General features: G+C 60.2%; 1 protein-coding gene and 1 long non-coding RNA gene across 11 annotated transcripts in view; both read right to left on the reverse strand.

Annotated features, from left to right (window-relative positions):
• GSE1 (Gse1 coiled-coil protein) overlaps positions 1-19870 on the reverse strand; it is a 385871-nt gene that overhangs the window by 75486 nt on the left and 290515 nt on the right. The window lies entirely within an intron of this gene.
• LOC309853532 lies at positions 7537-12189 on the reverse strand. The gene is made up of 2 exons (XR_014305796.1): positions 11828-12189; positions 7537-9955 (listed from the first exon to the last, which is right to left on the reverse strand). It is a non-coding gene; the product is annotated as an uncharacterized lncRNA (long non-coding RNA).

Here is a 19870-nt window from a genome sequence, read left to right on the forward strand (position 1 = left end):
CTGGGCATCGGAGGGGTCCACAGGCCTTTCCTCCACCTCACTTCACCTCCTCAAAAGTTAGGACGACAAAACCAGCCCTGCGCCCAGGCCCGGAAGCCGTCGACTCTGGGGGGCCCCAGATCAGGCAAAGAAAGGCGAGACTCAGGGGGCAAAGGAGACACCAGCAGAACAGAGCGTGGGGCACACACACTCACTCCGAGTCCAGCCACCTGTCCCTCCGCTGGCGTGAGGGTGCCGGAAGCCTGGGCCGGCCTCACTCACCACTGGCTTCTAGAATCCCACCCAGAGACCCCCAGGACAACGCCCCCCTGCGGCAGGTGGCCACTGGGCCTCAGGGCCACGTCCCATTGGGAGAAAGGCGCGCGCGTGGGGGGGGGGTGCCGGGAAGCATCCCGGCTGGCATCCCCGGGGCCGTGCCAACCTGCTCACGCATGCCTGTGTGGCTTCCCTTCTCGTGCCCCCAGTAATCCTCCGACTTTACAGCAAATTATTAAAACTCACTTATATTTAATCTGTCTTCTGGAATTAATTGAATTTTTACGCTCAGCAAATGCCACAGTTTGTGCTGCTTCCCGATCGCTGGCTTGGAACAGCTAAATGACAGGGCTGCCGACCAACCGCGGGCTCCACAGACGGACGCTGGGAGTGAAAAGGCATTAAGAGGCGAGGGGGGTGCACAGGACGGCCCAGCCCCACCCCTGACGCCCAGAACTGGGGAGAAAAGCAGCTCAATTTACCAACACAGGGAGGCCCCAGCTCGGGGTGCCCCTGGGCAGGGTGCCGGCCAAAGGGCTGGGGGGGAGGCCACGAGGCTCCAGAGGGCACCCTGGGGCAGGAGCAAGCCAGGAGGGACCCCTCCCCTTGGCGAGGGGGCTCTCTTGTTGATCTGGGGCCAAGGAGGCTCTGTCCTCCTCCAAGCGACTGGGCTCTGGCCGGTTCCCAGAAAGGCCCCGAGAACACCCTCTCCTTTCCTGCGCTTGGCATCGCCAGCACACGGGGGCCTCCCGAGCCCCCTGAACCCCAGCCAATGACTGTCGCCGCCTCCCACCCCGGACGCACTGAAGACCCGAGGTCACGCGGAATCTTGGCACGCTCCCTTCTTGCCGGGACACATTAATCCGCGGGTGCTGACGCCTCCAGGGAGGAGGGCAATGTTTGCAGAGCCCTGTTTGGGGTGCTAAGTGCATCCTTTTACATCTGCCAGGTTTAGAGTTCTAAGTGAGATGACACCAGGGTTCGCGCAGAAGCGGCTGCATGTGCCCCCTACGCCCTCCCCCCGCGTCTGCGCCCCTCACGGCAGGCCGGGCGCCCATTCTCCACGAAGCCCGCCCTACTCTGGGGGTTCAGACCCCCCCTCACACGCTCGCACTGTGGGTACCTGCTTCCTGAATCTGACGGGCCGTGCGAGTGGGGTGAGGGTACTCTGAGAAGTGCAGACCCCCAGGCTCTAGCCCAGGTCCCCTGAACCAGAGTCGCTGGCCGGGGCTGGGAAGCTACAGCCATGGGGCATGCTGAACGCAGGCTGGAGGTCAGCCTGGTGCGCCGAGTCACGCGTGGGAAGTTCCGGGCAGCTGCCAGCAGTGCCACGCAGACTCCTATTCGATCCCTAGGATCAGAGACGGGAGGTAAAGCAAGGCTCAGCGCCCACTGGCCAGCCAAGTCACCGGACCAAGCCTGTCCCTGTCCCCTGCATGTCTTCACACAGGCCTCTGGAGTCAGGGAGCCAGGACCCAGGAGGACCAGATTCCCCAGGGGCCTGCCTCAGGGTCCTACTGCTCAACAGTGGCACAGAAACAGGACAGGTCCATCGACTCTCAGCTCCCCATCTCCCCCAAATCCTAAGCCCAGGAGCACGCCCCCAGGGCTTATCGTGGCACCAGAGCTCCCAGGATGTAAGTTCTGCACGGCACTGGCCTTGTCAGGCCTTGTCCCGGGACACGCTGAGCATCCTGGACCCCAGCAACCTGCTCCCCACGGCCTGACCTCAAAGTCTGTCTCCCTGCCTCCTGCCTCCCCACTCCCTCTTCAGAACTGCCACTTGCCTCACTCCCAGCATGGAAGGGAGAGGGAAAGTGGTCTCTTTGTCCCTGCAGAGCGCTGCCCACCCCCCTACCCCCCATGCCCCCGCTCAGGGAGCCCCTTTCCTAGATTCTACCCCAAACCCTTATTAAAGCCATTCACCAGGTCAGGCCCAGGGCTTGGCTCTGCACGCAGGGAGGTCGGCCAAGCTGCCAGGCTCACATAACGCCTGGCAGGCCAGGGACACCATGCCTGGGGTTAGATCATGGCCTCGGTCACTGTCATGGTCTCCGCTTGGGCCATGGAGCAAAACAGCACGGACCGAGCGGCTCCAACAACAGGTTCTTTACTTCCTCATTTACAGGTCTGGACGCTGAGGTCCAAGACCAAGGCACTGCCAGGGTGAGTATTGGGTGAGAACTTTCTTGGCAGGGTGCACGTGACCTACGACCTCACGTGACCAAGACAAAGAGCTCACCGGTCTGTTCTCGCTAAAACCCCAATCCTAACAGAACACGGCTCCTCCTGTGGCCTCGCTGAACCTTAATTACGTCCTCAGAGGTCCTTTGTCAGAACACAGCCACACGGGGGGTGGGGGGTGGGGGAACTAGCGCTTTAACTTAGGGATTTGGGGGGCACGGCACAAGCATTCCATTCCTAACAGCGATCCCTGCTCCCCCCCTCATGGGTCAGCCCCCACGGCCAGGCTTGCTTGGGCCAGCAAGACACGTGACCTCCTGGGGGTCAGCTGGGGCCTGGATTGAATGGAGCCGAATGTGTCCCCTCAATTGAGGGAGGAAGGCTTGACAGGCTTCTCTGTGTCCCCACAAAGGAAAGACACCAGCCCTGCCCTCCTGTCCTGGGGTTCAGCCTCTGCTCAGCTCTCGAGCTCACCGCCTGCTGTCCTAGGCCTATGGCTTCTCCAGGAAGAGCACACCCACGCTCACTTCTCCCCCACTCACCCTCTCTCCGAGCCATCGCTTTTCCCCTATCACGACCGACTTTCCCACTGCGGGGCAAGAATACCTGTCCAACCCAGAGTCCCCTCTTGATCTTGTACACCTTCCCCACGGTTTGCAGGAGCTCCGTGAACGCTGACAGAGCAGACGTTAAGAGCTGGGGGACCGAGGAGCTTAGCAAAGTTCTAGCCACAGGGCCTTTGCACATGCCATTCCCTTGGTTTGGCGTCTCTTCCCCTAGAAATCTCCTGGGCTGGCTCCCTCACTCCCATCAAGGCTATTACTCAATAAGGCTCACCCTGGCCTGTCCACCTGAACACCCCACCTTGCCCTCACCTCCGCACCGCCATCCCCTTTCCTTCGTAACAGTCTGAGGTACACCTAACTTACCCCGTCCGCCGTCTGCTGGTCCAGGAGTTCAGGAATTTCTGTCAGCTTAGTTTAGTCCTGGAACCCCGGTGCCCAACACAGAGTAAATGCTCCAAAGATGCTGGCTGAATGGAGTAAGTGTCACATTTGTGAATTCAAACCAGGCCTGAATGATCTTTTAGGGCTGGTTCTCACCTAAGACTCGATAGGTAACAGCCTTCCTCCTAGCCTGGACCACAGAGAGCTCTGCCACAGGACCCGTGGCCCAGGTGCTGAGACGGGGCTCCTTGGAGGGGCCACTCTACTCAGACGAGGGCAAGTTAGGGAACCACACCACAAAGAAACCGTGAGTGGGGGCTCCCCCCACACTCGGGTAGAGGGAAATCCCCCAAGCCCCGGCCCAAGTCCCTCAGGAGTGACGCAGCCAATCCTGCTGCCCCCAGATCCCCAGGACATGTCGCTCTGACCCCAGCCACCCTGCCCACAGCAGGCCCAGGCTCCCAGCTGACACAGGCTGCCCAGCAACGGGGCCAGGCTGGATTATCATACATTACGACATAATTACTCGGTGGAAATTTACAATACAAAGCGCCCTCCCCAACAAGTTGGCAATAGAAGGATTCCAAGGATACAAAGCAGGCTGTGTGTGTGACTGACCCCCGCCCCCAGCTGGCCCCAGCCAGAATTTCAAAAGAAGTGGGTGGGTTGGATGGTGCAGAAAGCCCTGGTGCACCCCAAGGCAGAAGTCCTGCCCAGGGGAGGGCCCCGCTCTGTCCCACCACCCCTGCCCCGAAGCCCACTCGGGTTCCCCGCCCCCCATCCCAAGAGTTGGCATCACTAGGGTCCTCTCTGCTGAGGCTTCCTAAGGACAGAGAACCACAGATCCTGAGCCACAGACTGGCTGTGACCTGCACGGAGATGGAGCTTCCAACCACCAGGCGTTCGTGAGCGTCTCCTGCATGCCAGGCACTCTGTCAGCACAAGATACGACTGTGAACGAGACAAACCAGCTAGCTCGCTCTCTCTCCCCCTGTTCTGGCAGAGCTGACAGTCCAGCTGGGGTGATAAACAGTAAAATACACAGGAAATGCATGTCAGGTGCACGAAAAGCACTGGCAGGGCCACAAGCAGTGGGTGTGCAAAGGCCCTGGGGTGGGACCATGTGCAGTAAGGGAGCACCATGCACAGCACAACCAACAGTGCTGCTAAGATCACTGCCAGGGGATCCACCTGAAGGGACCACTCAGCCCACTGCGTAGGGAAGAGCAGGCCCAGGTTCCAATCGCCCTCTTAGGCTTTCTCCTCGGCAGCACAAAACCAGAAACAGCTACCCCATTCTTGCTGCAGAAGAACAAGAGATAATATAAGCAAAGGGCCAGGCACACAAGCTGGTGAGTGGTGGGAAAAAGTTCTCCAAGCCTTCGCTGGCCCACCTGTAAAAGGGGTACAGCCCTGGACCAGGGGCACAGAGAGGCTGAGGCACCTGTGCTTTCATCAACTGCGAGCCCAAGTGCATCAGGCTGTGGCCACACCCACTCCAGGTCACGGCACCAGCCCTGAGTGAGGCCCCTCACCCCACCCCGGCCCACACTGGGTCCCAGCCGCCATGCTATGGCTATCAGTGTTATTAGGGGCATTCAGGTGGAAACGCTGACAAGGGGTTACTTATCCTCGGCCCATAAAACCCAGGCCCGGCCATGCAGTGGCAGCTGTCCAGCACCACCACCCCAGGGGCCCCCACACAGCATCTGGGGCTGCTCTGGCAATCACCAAAGCCCAGTAGGCCAGCAGGAGGGTGTGGGAGGAGCCGGCCCTGAAGATGCCCAAGGCGCTCCCGCAGCCTCCCAGCACCAGGTGGCTGGCAGCCACAAGGTTCAGACAGGGACGGTACCTGCCTAGAGCCACACAGCACCAGCCACTGCTCTGCCATCCATGCTCAGCTGCGGCAGCCAAGCCCAGTCTCTCTTCTGCTCTGCAGAAGGGAACCAAGACAAGGAAGGCAACCCCACACCTTCCTGTCCTTAGGAGCCAGCCCACTGGCGTCTGACCAGCTTGGAAGGCCCATCTGAGAATCACAAAATCCTGCAGACCTGGGGAGCTGTGGGACAGGCCAGGGACAACCTCGATTCAGGGCTTCTATCTCTACTGCTGCCAGGTCACCTTGACTTGTCCTGGAAACTCTGGCAAAGGTGGAAAGAATCCTTAGGCACAAGAGACAGGTTGTGCCTACCACTGCAACTCTCTGGAGCCACGGATCGAACCCACCCAGCCACCCCAGACCTCCGTGCCACTGTCACACCCTGGATGGGGGACTCCCTCTCCAGGCTCCGCTGCCTCCTCTGAGCAATGGGAGGGTAGGAGGACTCAGAGGACTAAGGCAGGCACAGCTGGGCTGGGGTGCAGGGCAGGAACTCAGAGGTCCCTGCTGCAGGACAGTGGGGTCCCTGTCGGGCAGAGCCCCCTTGCCCACTCTGGCTGGATCCGAATCACTCCCTCCATCACCCTCAGCAGGGCCGGTGGGCCCCTGGACACAGCAGCTGAAAACAAAGTACATGGAACGCACAGTCCACTTCTCAGCAAGAACTTCCCCAGGGTCCCCTGAGCACTCGTACTGGGGTGGGGGGGCCTGCATCCCTGCTCCCTCCTTCCAGAAGGTCACCCACCCCGTGGCTGCCTCCACACCTGGCGCAGCCTCGCTCAGCTCTCGGAAGCTGCCAGGGGCAGGTCATCCCACCTCCAGGAGGACATGGGGGATGGGGGGATATAAAGGCGGCCTTCAAGTTCTGCCATCTGGGAGGACCCCGCCCTGCCCCCTGGGCAGGACAACCCAGGGGCCTGTGGAAGATCCCCCGGGGTTGGCAGAGGCCAGGCAGACACATGAAGTACCCAAGGTCACCCCACGCCTGGCCAGGGGAGCACCTGCCCAGCCCCGGGGCAGTCTCTCCTGGACCTGGTAGGAAGGACACAGGGTAAAAACTCTACATCGGGCATAAAACTGTCACCACACCCGGCACACACCCCTGTCCCCAGGAGGGCTGAGTTTCTAGGAAAACAGGGCTCTGCTTTGGGACACCGCACAGCCCCAAGGCCTGGGAAGAGGTGGGGGGCTCATGGAGGGGCAGCGCCTGGCTCCCGCTGGCTTTTCAAGGGTAACCCCGAAACCTCTGCATTCATTCCAAGTCCTGTTGGGAAAGATAAACTCTCCCCTCTCGGATTCTGCAAGACCTTCTATTTCCAACGTCCGGTGACATCCGAGACCACGTCCCTTGACGTGTGCCTTTCTCTACAGAATCCACGCAACTCCGAAGCATTTGGTAATCCTATGTATTAAGGATGCACCATAAAAATAAATTGCATTGTAAAAGGGGCCTCTTAACAGACAACCTTGGCTCTAGGGTTAAATGCCTAATTTCACACTATTATCCACAGTGGGATCAGATAAATCAGAGGGCGCCTGGGACTCCCAGGCCTGCTCCTGTAAGGACTCGGCCTGGTGCAGAGTGGGTTAAACTGGGGGGGCGGGGGACCTCTTCCAGGTAACGCTCCCTAGAGCTGCTTTAATACCAGAAGATTCCTCGGGACCAAATGCTCCCGAAGACAGCTGTCAGACACATTAAAAAACAGGAAGAAAAAAAAATACACACACACAAAAATGAGACAGCGTACCAAATGCCAAAATATCATGAAAATTCAAGCAGCTAAAACAAATATAACCATAAAAAGACTGGAATTCTAGAAAAGCGATCTCTGCAATTAAGCAGTTTTCTGCTATATAGTGATAATCACCTAATTATACTATTAATGACAGTTCAACCTGCTTTGAAATAAAAGGACATTCTTCCATAACAGGATGCCAGCTGTTAGTTACAGATGTCAGACATCTTTAAAGCATTATTATTAAAGGGGGAAAAAAAAACCCTATAAAATGAACACATCCATATTTCGCTCCCCGCCCCCAACGTGGGAAAAAAAATTCACCATTAGCCACGTTGCACCCAAGCGAAAAAAGTGAAAACAGAATGCCACAGCATGAGTGGGAGATCGGAAGTGGGGAGCCGGGGTGGGGGCAGGGGGGGGTAACCCCAACCTCTCCGGAGCCTGTGCTCCGGCGTTGGGCGGGGTGGAGGGAATGCAGCCACGTTTTGGGGTGGACTGACCACCCCAAAAGAAAATGCAAGGAGGATCCGTATATATTTTAAGGCATCTTTAATTCCTTCCAATGAAATAATCTCCGGAACCAGGATGTTTATGCCAGATAATAGAGCTCCCGGCGATCCTGCGAGAGCGAGCCTGGTAAACACACGTTGTCAGACTCGTGGCGGGGAAAGCACTGCGCGGTGGCCAGACCGGGAGGAAGTGCTCGCAGGTCAGCCGAGGTGGCAGCGGCCGGCCGGCCCGCCCACGGTGCGCGGACCCTGCAGACATCTGCGGGGGGCCTGTCCTCCTTGCCAGGGTTTCTTCCAACTGGGTGCGCCTTTGACATTCAGGAGTGCCAAGGTGTAATAAACATCCAGCTTCGTCACCCGACAACAGGCAGCCACATTTAATTAACTGGAGTGTTAAAAAAAAGGGGGGGGGGGAGGGCGCAGAGAGTAGCAGCCACTGAAGGGGGGGTGGGAGGAACCTCTTCAGCACACCGCTGGCCGGGCAAGCGCAGGGCACAGAAGCAAGCTTGATAAAGCCGGGTCCCGGCGGTTACATCGCACCACCCCCAACCCCCGGACAGCAGACTCTGATAATCCTTGAGGGCTTCCTTAAAGGCCACCCACCGCCCCGCCCCCCCCCCCCCACCGGCCAAGTGTCCAAGACAGCAGGGCCAGGCTGCAGACGAGTGAGGAGACCCAGCCTCTAGAAGCGCTAGAGAAACCCACCCAAATCTTGGCAGAGCTGGAAGGAGGGCAGCCAGGCTCTGTGCTTTCTGGGAAGAACACCTGCCACATTCCCAAAACGGCCCCCCTGCGGCTCCTGGCCTGGTGGCTGGGGAGCCCTTCAGAGGCGGGGTGGGGGTGCCCAGAAGGCACGCTTCTGTAAGGTCACTCCAGTGGCCTCCTGACCCCGGGGCCTTGTCAAGCAGGGGAGGCGGCAGCGCTGTGGAGTCTCGCTCCCGCTGACCCTCGGGGGCTAAGCCTCGGGTTTTAATGGGATAGAAAAGGCTATGTCAGAGGCCAACAGAGGATTTCAGGGCTGCTGAAAGGCACCTTCCCAGCTCAGCTTGACCTTGCTGTGTGACCCAGGCCAGCCACGCTCCCTCTCTGGGCGGCAGCTGCCGAAGGAACACGGGGATTTTCCCAGGCCAGATCCTCACTGCAGAGCTAAGGAAAAGCATCCTGAAGGGCCATTTAAGCAGTTTACAACTCCCACGGCTGGCCCTCAATAGCTTCCTTTCTGTCCCACAAGAGCACCAGGGCCAAGCCAGCTCTGCACCAGTTGGACGCCCTCCAAGAAAAACTCAGGCTCCAGGGGCTGCCTGTCAGAACCAGACGGGAGGCCGAGGGGCCCCGCCCCCCAAGCAGGGGGACTGGGCCTCTCCCAAATCCAGCCTCCAGAACCCAGCATGGGCTGTCCCACTTCGGCCCCGGCCAAGGAAGCAGTGCCTGCTCCAATTCTCCAGAAAACCCCCAGAGGAGGGAGGTGGAGGTCACCCACATGTGCCAGCATTTCATCCCTTTTCTATGGAACTGGGCTTTGGAGAAATCTCTCCCAAATTCCCAGTAAGTTTCCCAGAAACACTTGACAGCCACTCATGTGCCATGGGTTGGTTCCGAGGGCCGAGGGCCTAGGGCCTCCCGGCTCTGCCCTCACCGCTGGGGCGAGGGAACAGCAGCAAAGGCCACCATTCGGCTCCAGAGAGTCTCCAAGTAACGCGCATCACTGGCCCAGCAAAGCAGCAGGTCCCAGGACACTGCTCCCCTTTCCAGCTGGGAAAACGGAGGCCCAGGGAAAAGCGTGCCGCTCCTGACGAGCCTCCGCGGGGAGCACCCCCGCTCCGCAGGACACAGGAACACCCGGGGCCGCGCAAACCCACGTCCACGGACGTTCACGGCAGCGTGAGTTGAACAGCCGGGAAACGGGAAGGGCCCAGACATCTGTCCGCAGAGGAGCAGACACAGCGGACGCGGTCTGCCGCACGACGGGGCTCGAGGTGGTCGTGGAGCCGTGACGCACACGCCGCGGCCGATGAACCTCGCGGGCACGGTGCTCATGGAAGAAGCCGGTCGCAGAAGACCACATGGCGCGGGACTCCACGTGGACGGGCAGGTCCCGGGAGACACACAGGCGATGAGCAGCTTCCTGGGGTGCGGAGGATGGAGTGAACTGGGGGGGACTGCCATCGGGGGCAGGGGTTTCCGTGGGGTGAAAACTGTTCCGGGCCCCAACGGGGGTGGTGGCTGGCCAACTTTGGGAATGGGTTAAAAACCACGGAATGGCACACTTTATAACAGAGGCTGGAGAATGGGGGTCGGTACCGCTTCTGGAAGTGGAACGCTGAGGTTCAAACCTTGGCTCCACCGCTTTCTGGCTGTGTGACTTTGGGCAAGTCACTTAACCTCTCTGTGCCTCAAGGTCCTTCTGCCTCTGCCAGTGGGGCTGGTGAGAACAGTACCTGCCTGACAGGGAAGGGGACAGCTGCATGGACCAGTCTGGGGGGATGCCCCTCGAACCCCTGCCCATGGTTTCAGGCACCCCTGTAAACAGGTCCGTCCGTGCCCCAGAACCCCACCAGTCCGAATTCACCTGACACCCAGGCCTTTGCTCACTCACGTGGGATGTCCTGATATAGCAGATGGAGACCCCCCCCCACCGCTTCCAGGAAGCCCTCACGGCTGATTCAAGATCTCCCTACCCTGGGACCATGTACACGTGCACGCAGACACGTAGACACGTGTACACCCGACCCCCAAATCTCCAGGCTTGTTCCCCAAGGCCCCCGCCAGCCTGCAGGTCCAGTACCACCTGACAACGGAAACTACCCCTTTCATCACCGAACGGTCACTTGGTGGTTTCTGTCCCCACCCCCGTCCAACTCACTTCCCCATGTCATGGCTCTCCCTCCCACCTCCACGCTCTTGTCCCCCACACGCGACCTGGCCAGCCTGATGTCCGTCATGGCCCTGGCCCCCGCCTCATGTGGGCTCCGATTAGCTCGGAACCGTCCCCAGACTTCTGTCTCTCCAGTGTTTAATGTCCCAGGTAGGTCACCTCCCTGCTCCCCGAGTTCCCTATGGCCCCCAAACACAACAAAGGCCCCAATCCGGGCTCCCAGGGCCCTCCTGCTCCCCGCCCCAAGCATCTCCCCAGGTCATGAGCCCAGCGTCGTCCATGGGAACTTCCTGTGACAACAGAGATGTTCTCTTCCTCCGCCGTCCCACATGGTGGTCACCAGCCCCACACGGGCTGTCAAGTACTTGAAACGGGGCTGGTGTGACAGTTTTGATTTTGTTTCATTTTAATGAATTTTCAAGCCAGTGACCGTGGGGGCGGTTTCCTCTGCAACACCCACTGCTTCTTCAAAATCTGCTTCCAACACCGCCTCCTGCAGGAAGCCCTCCCAGATCACTCCGGCCCCGAGGGAACTTTCCATCCTCCAGGCCCCTCCAGCGGTCCGCATCCCTCCAAGCGCAAAAGCTTGCAGCCCAGTCCCAGCCAAGTCCCTCCCCTCCTCAGGTGGCCAGGAGGGCCTTGCAGGCACGACCTGTGACTCACTTTCGATCCTGCCCTCCGCCCCTCTCAGGCCTGGCACCCAGCAGGTGCTCGGGAACTGCCCCAGCAGCTGCAGCTGCAAGAGACCGGCAGCTCTTTCCAAAGCAGGGTAGGCAGAACAAAGTTGGTTGCGGGCTATTTGCTTTATTACTCCTTCCAGTCAGCTCGCCCCACCGGTCTGACCCGCCGACGGCCTCTCTGAGCAGAGCACCCGGGAGGGGACAGAGCCCTGAGTCAAAGGCATCAAAACCAGGATGAAAAGCAGGCAGGTGGAGTTATTGGTTTCAATAAGCCAAATAAAACCTCACACGCTTTTCATGAACCTCTCTGCAGGCCGTGATCGAGTGGCAGGCTTTGTCACCCAGCAGGTGTCTGTCCGCCAGCAGCCCACCTGCAGACCCCGAGGGCTTCCCAGCCCCCCACCCGCTCACCCCAAGAAACACTGCCAGAGGCTGGGGGGGAGGAAAGGGCGAAGTCTTCACTCCCCCCGGCTCCCCACAACGTTCCCTCTTACAACCACACACTTGGCAGCCTCCCACACACTCTGGGCTCTGAGCATCTCCCCCGATGCCAGGGCCGCGGAGGCTCCCGCTGACCCGGGGCCAAGGTTGCCCACAGCTCCCCTGTCCTGGCAGAAGCCCCCAGAAGCTGCTTGGGAGCCTGGGGTTCAGACAGGCGACATTTAATCCCATCTACACTGCTCAGCCTGCACTCCGCCTCCCCACCCCCCCCACCCCGGCCCCCTCCACCGCCCCTGAGCCACTGCTCTGGAAACTTACTGCAGGAGCGTCTGTCTCAGCCTGGGAACCCGGAGGCGCGCTTCACATCTTGGCTCTAACCCCGGAAGCTGCCAGAAACCTCACTTTTCCGTGTCCTCCTGTGCCAGGCAGAGGATCGAAACCCCCACCCTCACCGCTCCCCCACGCCCAGAGCTCAGCAGGAAGTGGCCTCAGCCCCATGCAGAGGCGGTCCCCAGGGGCGACCATACGGATGGGCCTGTCCAGGCTGGCGGCAGGCGCAGGGGCCCCAGGGAGGGCCACCAAAACCCACACACATCTATGCAGCCCCGAGGCCTCCCCAGAGGCACGCCACACCGGTTCCCAAGAAGCAGGGAAAACACACATTACCACGAGACCCCAGTCGCAGGCCGATGCGCTCTGTGCCCCTGCACCAAGCCAGGGAGGCCTGGAGCGCCGAGCCCCGGAGCTCCCAGCCCCAGCCCGAAACAAGACGACGGTGCCGGTGGCACTCACGACCATCCCGATGGCCGGGAAGTACCCCAAGGACCACGCAGCCCGCCCCGAGAAGCGCTTGAAACGTACAGACCCTTTCTTTTTTTTTTAAAGATTTTATTTATTTATTTGGCAGGCAGAGATTACAAGTAGGCAGAGAGGCAGGCAGAGAGAGAGGAGGAAGCAGGCTCCCTGCCGAGCAGAGAGCCCGATGTGGGACTCGATCCCAGGACCTGAGATCATGACCTGAGCCGAAGGCAGCGGCTTAACCCGCTGAGCCACCCAGGCGCCCCCGTACAGACCCTTTCAATTCTCAAGGCCAGCTTGGGAAGGATCCTTCCGCACATCTGCTGCACGTGCACACCGCGGCACGGAACCCCCGAGCCCCCTGTCCCGGGCCTTGTAAGGAGCAAATGGCAGAGCGCAGATTCGGACGCTGGCCGCCTCGCTTCCTCGTCCCTGAGCTCCAGAGCTCCACTAGCCCTCGAGGCTGCCTTATGAATAAGGAGCTACCTCGGAGGCCACTCCTGCTGGTGACAAGCTGGGAGCACAGAATGAGGAGGAACCCGTCCTCAGGGGTGAGCCCGGACGGGCTCCCAGACTCCAGGCAGCAGGCGGGGAAGGGCGGGCGGGACAGACAGGCAGGGGAGCCCCAGCGAGGCCTTGACTCCGCGCTGGGAAGTCGGGCTGCCAAGGACACGCAGACCCCGGTGAATTGGTCCCACAGAACCAATCTGGAGAGGTGACGTACCATGAGGTTGGAATACGGACAAGGGAGGGCCTCTTCCAAGTACTCTCCAGCTTGGAGGTGTACTTGGCAGCACAAACCACACTTATACCCCAGGACCAGAGGGTGCCCGTCAGAGGGGACTGTCATTTTTATGGGCTCTGCAGCACAGAGCCCCGGGAGACCCTAAGATGGGCCGAGGCAGGAGACAGTCTCTCAGGATCACCCTCAGCACCAGCGGGCTGTTGTGCAACTTGGCGGCGGGGGGGGGGGGGGGTGGTGGTGGTATCAGGAACCCTCTGACTCAAGCTTCTTTCTGTCGAGCTGGTTGCGGCTGGTCTAGCTGCAACCGTGCGGATGAGCTGGGAGTTACCAGCCCCATCGACAGGCCGAGAAACTGAGGAACAAGGGCACACGGTCTCCCACGGGCCTCCTCCCCACGGAACCTGCCCCGTATCTGGGTCAGGAGTCCGGCTGGCTGCCCTCGCCACAGATCAACCCCAGCGTGCTGACGTCAAGGATGAATATTCATGAGCCTATCCGGTTCTACACTTTCATTTCTGGCCCAAATTAATAATTTACCACGGCGTTTCATAAAAACCAGGCAGAGCTCATTAGCAGCCCCCCACAAGGCTCCGCAGCCGTCGCACAGACACCGGTGACGGGGTGAGGGGCTGGTCTTTCCTCTGGGATGAGGAATGACCACCTCCCCACCCCCACACACACCCCCGTCTCAGGAGACAGCCCTTCTCTGTATGGGGCTGGTGAACCTGCAGTGAGGGACCCCCTCTGCCGTGACGTCGGCGCACCAAGGCCTCTGCTCCAAGCATCTTCAGGACACATTAGCAGCCGACTGCAGAAGAGAGCGACCTCTTCTCCCCTGGTGGAGGGAGAAGGGAGAGCCACCACCTGCCTAGTCGTGGGGACCACAGGTGGGCGGCGTGTATGGAACAGTTTCCCAAGGAGACAGGGTCCGCACCCGCGTCCCGCACGCCCCCTCAAGAGCCAGAGCCTTGCCCCCTCCAAACGAAGCCGGGATGCCTGTCCCTCCTAAGGGACATGGTGTGACCCCTTCCCCCCCGGGGACTGGAGCCCAAAAAGCCAGACAGTTCACCCTAGTGAGCTGGGACGTGAGCCTCTGGAGCCCCGAGCAGCCACGTACAAAGCAGAGCTTCCCTGAAGCCGCCAGGCTGCGAGGGAGCCCCGGCCACACTTATGGGCCGTGTGGAGGTGCTCAAAGGGGCAGCCCCTTCCCCACAGAGGCCCAGGTCACAGCCAGTGTCGACCAGGCAGATGTGAGGGAGACGGGCCTTCCGAGGATGATTCCAGGGCCCGGCCGCCCAAACCCCTCCGAAACCCCACCAGCACCCAGGGTTCCCTGATGAGGCCCCAGGAGCCGCAGGCCAGAGACCAGCGTACCCCACCATGTCCCTTCTGAGAACTCCTGAGTGACCGCACCCACGAGCACAATAAAACGAGGGGTTTCAGAACCACACCTGGACTCAGAAAGACGTCCTCCGTCCCAGGGCATCCCGGCGCCCTGCAGACGACCCCCCCCCCGCCCCCACAGCTCCCCCAGCTGCGGGGCTGACCTGCCCACCCTGGGCCTGGCGTCCCATGCGTGGCGCTGGGGTAGAGACAGCCTGAAATCTGTCTGGGAGGGAAACTTCCCAAAAGGGAAACGGGGAAGGGAGGGGAGAGGAAGGGGGAGTGACACCTTTGTCCCTGGGCCCAGAAGACCTAAGATGAAGGCTGCCGGTGCTTCTGACACACATTCCCAGAAGGGGGGGAGCCGGCGCCGGTGTGAACCGCCCCCCATGCAGCTGCCGCCCTGCCCTGCCCACCCCACGCGTTACTCCAACTGCTCCCCAGCACGCAGCTCGCCTGCTGGGCCCCTCCTGTGAGCTCAATTAAGACCCAGGCATTGTCTCCTCCCCCCTTCCTTTATGTTCCCCGCTGGCCCCCCTTCCTCTTGTCAGATAATCACGGGAAACCAGCAAACGGTTGACACAGTTACCAAGACAACAGAAGTTAGGACTGGCGAGGAGGTCTGAAAGCTAATCCTAAATGAATTATAGGGCAAGAGTGACAAGGGGGTGGGGACCAGGGTGGGCCAGCTTCAAAGAGGGCCCAGCGCAGGAGACAAGGTGCCGTCGGCCTCACGTCCCTGGCCGTGGGCTCCACCATCCTCTTGAGGGTGACGCGGGGGTCCTTCGGGGTGGGGAGGTCGAGGAAGGAATTCATTAACGGGAAATTCTCCACTCAACATGGGACGGCACCGGCATCCTTCAACCGGGAAGACGCAGGGTCTGGGGCGCCCCCAGTACAGCTCTTCTGATTTGCGGGGGGGGGGGGGGGGGGGGGTAGTGGGAAAAGAGCAGGGATGGTCTGATCAAGGCGATTCTGTTTCCTTTACTTATTCAGAACTTGCCCTCCTGTGACCACAGCACTGAGCACGCCCTGGCTGGCCGACAGCCATTTCGGGAGCCTGAGCACGGTCAGGCGCCCCGAACTCCTCTCTGGCCCGCCCATCCCCGTGGGGGCCGACCAGCGATGCCATCCCTGCCCCGGCCAGCGGCCCTGTCGTGAACGCCTCAGCCAGGTCTCTGGGGGAAGGGCAGGCTTCTCTGACACCAGCTCAGAGCCCGAGGCACAGGCAGCACAAGGCCTACGCGGGTGGCCACAGATGACAGCTCCAGAGCTTGGGGCACGATGACCTCCTCGAATGCTCAGACCCACCGCGCTGGTGCCATTTAAACAAACGGAGGAGTGAGGCCCAGAGAAGGTAAGGAACCTGCCCAGAGCCACACAGCCAGATGGGCGTGAAGACAGGATGGAACCCAGGGCTCTCCGCCCGGCGTGCTCACCTTACCCAGTGCTCCAGCATCAGAAAAGCTGCTGGCCCTGAGCCGCACAGGCCCTGCCACGCCCCTGCCCTGCCACGCAGAGCCTGCCAACAGCCTCAGCTCAACACCCACCTCCTCTGGAAGGCCACCCTGAACGACAGGATACCCCTCCCTCTGGATTCCTCCACACCCCCTCTCCCCGGGCCCTCCCTCGGGGCTTTCACTCAGGCAGGACTCCCCTCCAAGGGAGCTACAGCCCCATTCTCAAACTTCCGGGGGACTCCGTCACCCAGCTCAGCTTCCGTAATCGGGGCAGTGTCAGGCCCGTGCGCACACTTGAGCGAGCAGGAGAATCCCCTGGAGGCCTGGCGAGCACACAGACTGCCAAACCCCACCAGCGCTTCTGCCTCAGGAGGCCTGGAGGAGGGAGGAGGGGGTGTCTCCCCGCAGGAGAACCCGTACCTCTTACGGCTCCCGGGGTGGGGCCGGAGCTGCCGGCCCGGGGAACCTCACTTTGAGAACGGCCAAGATCTTCGCCCGGCTCAGCCTCCCCTCTCTGTACTGTGGCCTCCCCGGGCAGGCCCTACAGCCAGAGGGCTCCGGCCCACCCCGCCTCCCACAGGACCCCAGCACTGTAAGGAAAGCCTCTGCTGACTGCTGGAGCTGTCTTCCCAAAACAGATGGGCCCAAGGCGTGCCGCCATCCAATCTGTCTCCACCTCCAGACTCTCCCCACCTCTCAGCGCCTCCACACTGCCAGCACAGTCTAGCCTGCCACCTGTCTCTCGCCTGGGGCCATGGCAGTCCCTCCACGCTGGTCTCCCCGCTGCCCCGTGGCCGCCTGGAGTCTCCCGGAGGCCTGCAGCCAGCGGGGAGCTGAAGGCCAAGTCCTGTGACCCCTCCTCTCACCCTGACCCCGCTGGCCAAGGGCAAGCGCCCTGTGGCCTCACACACATCCCTGGGGCCCCAGGCATGACCTCTGCACAGGCATGACCCTTGGCCTGGGCCCCTGCCCCTTACGTTTCGCCAGGGCTAACACCTCCCTTTCTGGCCGCCCGGATAAAGCAGCCTGCACCTACACTCTAGCTACCCCCTGCCCTTCCCCTGCTCCCTTGCATCATGGGGCACCATGCAATGTGCTCATGGCTGGAACGGGCACTCCAGGCGGGCGCGCCCTTCGGGGCTCCTTGGCCGCATAGCCCTGTACCTGGACCAGGGCCTGGCATGTTGGAAACATGTACTGAATGAACAGAAAAAACTCCGCTGCTTTTAAGGCCTGAAATCACCACCCCCAGCCCCACTTATAACAGAATCAACTGAGCTCACACGTTGCTGGCCTGCTGACATCAAGGCCTTTCCAGAATGTGCTTCCAACTCGCCCCAGGGGTCCCTTCCACCACCCAGCTTTATCCCTCCTCACCAAGCTCTCTCCCTTCCCTCCAAAACTATCCTTCCTGGGAGGCCCACAGTGGGGGAGGGGAGCAGCCCAGCCCCCTGCCAGGGTCAGCTCCGCCTCCACCAGCTGGGCCTGTCTGCCCTGCCCCCACTCTGAGGGCAAGAGCGGGTCCCAATGCATCTGTTTGGCTTCCAGGGTCTGGCACCTGCGGGAGCAGAGCCCACGGCTACCGGCGGCCAAAGAGGCCCTCCTGCCTGCTCACTCTCTTCCCCCACGCCTTGGGTCCAGGACCCTCATTCTGGAAGGTGCTGCACTGGACACCACCGGGGGAGGGGTCCCCACTGTTCTCGGAAGGCTGCACAGGCTTCAGAGCCCCACCACTAGATGGCACTGCTGAGAAGCAGGGTAGGAGATAGGGCTTCCCTCTCAACCGGTGGACAGGTGTGGGGGCTGGGTTTACCCCGTGAGGAGAAGGGCCAGCTCCCATCACCTCCTCCCTGTGGCCTCTTAGAAAGTGCCTCCACCCCCACCTTAATCCCAGTAGGTGCCTCCCCTGCACTCCCAGAAAATTCTGCACACACCAGCATTCGTCCCACTGGATTTCTGAACCCGCCTGTCTGCCACCACCACCGCAGCAGGACCGGCCCAGCGTGTGTCCTCAGCCTTCCCAAAGTGCACTGAACATGCTGAGTATTTTAAGAACAGCTTCCTTATTCTTGTTCATCCTTCCTCACTGTACAAGCCTCCTTCCACTCAGCCTCACTCCACGTTCCTCACTTCCAAGGCCGGCCTTCAGTGCTGCTTCTTCCAGGGAGCCTTCGTGGATTTCCTCCCTCAGGGCGATCCCAGGAGATTCTGGCCTTGTTCCTGAAGCAATTGGGAGAAAAGACACAGACTTCTTTTCTCCCTGCTCCTGCCTCCACACCTCGACACAGCACAGGGCCTGGCACCATGGCAAGGGGTTAGAGAAGGGGTGGGCAGGCCTTGTTCAGCAGGGGTAGGGGCACATTCTAAAAGGAGACAGACCTGTTCCTTGCCCCCCAAGGGCAGAACTGGGTCAAATGCACACGCACACTGTGTGTTCTGTGTGAAAAGCAACATTCTAACAACCCTCAGTGGCGACGCATTCTCTCTACCAGGAACAGGACCCCGACGAGACCACTAAAAGGAGAAAAGGGAGGGTTTGGGCCATCTGACCTCTGAGGTCCCTTCCAAGTCCAATGTTCCGTGACTTCCCAACCCCACAGGCCATTAAGCAAGTGGCCAAATGCCCACTGGGCAGCGGTCCAGGTCTGGTCAGAGGGTGCTTCCTGTCTCTGCAGGAGGAAGACCAGGCAGCCCTGGATCCTTCGAAGCCAAGGCCGGGGGCTTCTGGTACGGGGTGGGCTCTGGCTCTGGGGGCAAGACGTGGGCCTGTCTTCACGCATACCCAGCCGCCCCCCACCCCGCCCCGCCTCAGCGCCCCTCAGCTTCCAGCATGCCTGAGATCTGGGCTGAAGGGTAACCACCAACCCCAAGCGAGAGCTGCGGAGGGCCTGGCATCAGTGGGAAAAAAGCCGGAAAAACGCATTTTCCCCTAAAGACTTGTAAAAAAAAGTCTCACTGATTTTTTTTCCCTTTTACCCCAAGCCTTCACAGCTCTAAATATGCCACACTTTGTAATTTTACGAGCAAACCAAGCTATACATCACACGGTTTTATGTTCCTAAATTAACAAAAGGACTTTAAATCTATATGGAGCTCTTAAAAACACACAAAAAAGCACGCCATCTATTTTTATTCCCTCACCCCCAAATTCCCTCTTCCCTTCTAATGCACTCCCCCCGCCCCCCACCCAGTGGCTGTGAAATTCCAGCTAATCCTGCAGCCAGACCACCAAGGACAGACAATTTCGAATATGGCAGAGGACCTGCTTTGCTGAGAACCCCAAACACAGGGGTTCCACTGCCCTTTGGGAAAGGCTACTTTAGGGGTTCCAAAAGCTTGATTTCCCCCCCCTGCAAAATAGACTATCATAGGGTGTCCCCTTGCAAATGAAGACGCCCCATCTCCCAACCCAGTTTCAACATAAAGTCTCAGGAGAGCTACAAGTCTGCAGGTCCTGCAAAGGCTCCTGACCGCTCGTCGTCTCGACCGCAAAATGCCAGGGTGGACCGGGTGACTGCAGGGCCCGTCCGCACTGGCCCCTGGAGGGAGGAAGCACGGGGACACGGGGACACACACACACACACACAGACACACACACACGTCCACATCCAGGGGGAAGAGGGACAAGGGACAGGGAGCACTAGACTGGGAACAGAAACCCAACTCCAGACACTTCCTCCCACGGCTGACTGTCCCTGGGAGCTGGGTGGCCCTGGCCAGCTGCCCCTCTAGCCTTCTTCGGCCTCCTCCTGAACCGAAGGAAGAGAATCCTCTAGACCCGGTCTAGGGCAGGAATCCAGGTAGGATAATGACTGCTCCAAGAGCATAAAAGAAAACTTTTCCTGACTCTCAGAGTCAAGAGATAAGAAGCAGGAGTGTTTCCAATGGGGCTCTATCAGATTCCCACCCAGGGAGTAAGAACAACACATTTAAGCAAGAAAAAAAAATCTTAATGAGAACCAAATTGAGCAGGGG

This window comes from Mustela nivalis, assembly GCF_964662115.1.
Source record: "Mustela nivalis genome assembly, chromosome: 18".
Taxonomy (NCBI): Eukaryota; Metazoa; Chordata; class Mammalia; order Carnivora; family Mustelidae; genus Mustela; species Mustela nivalis.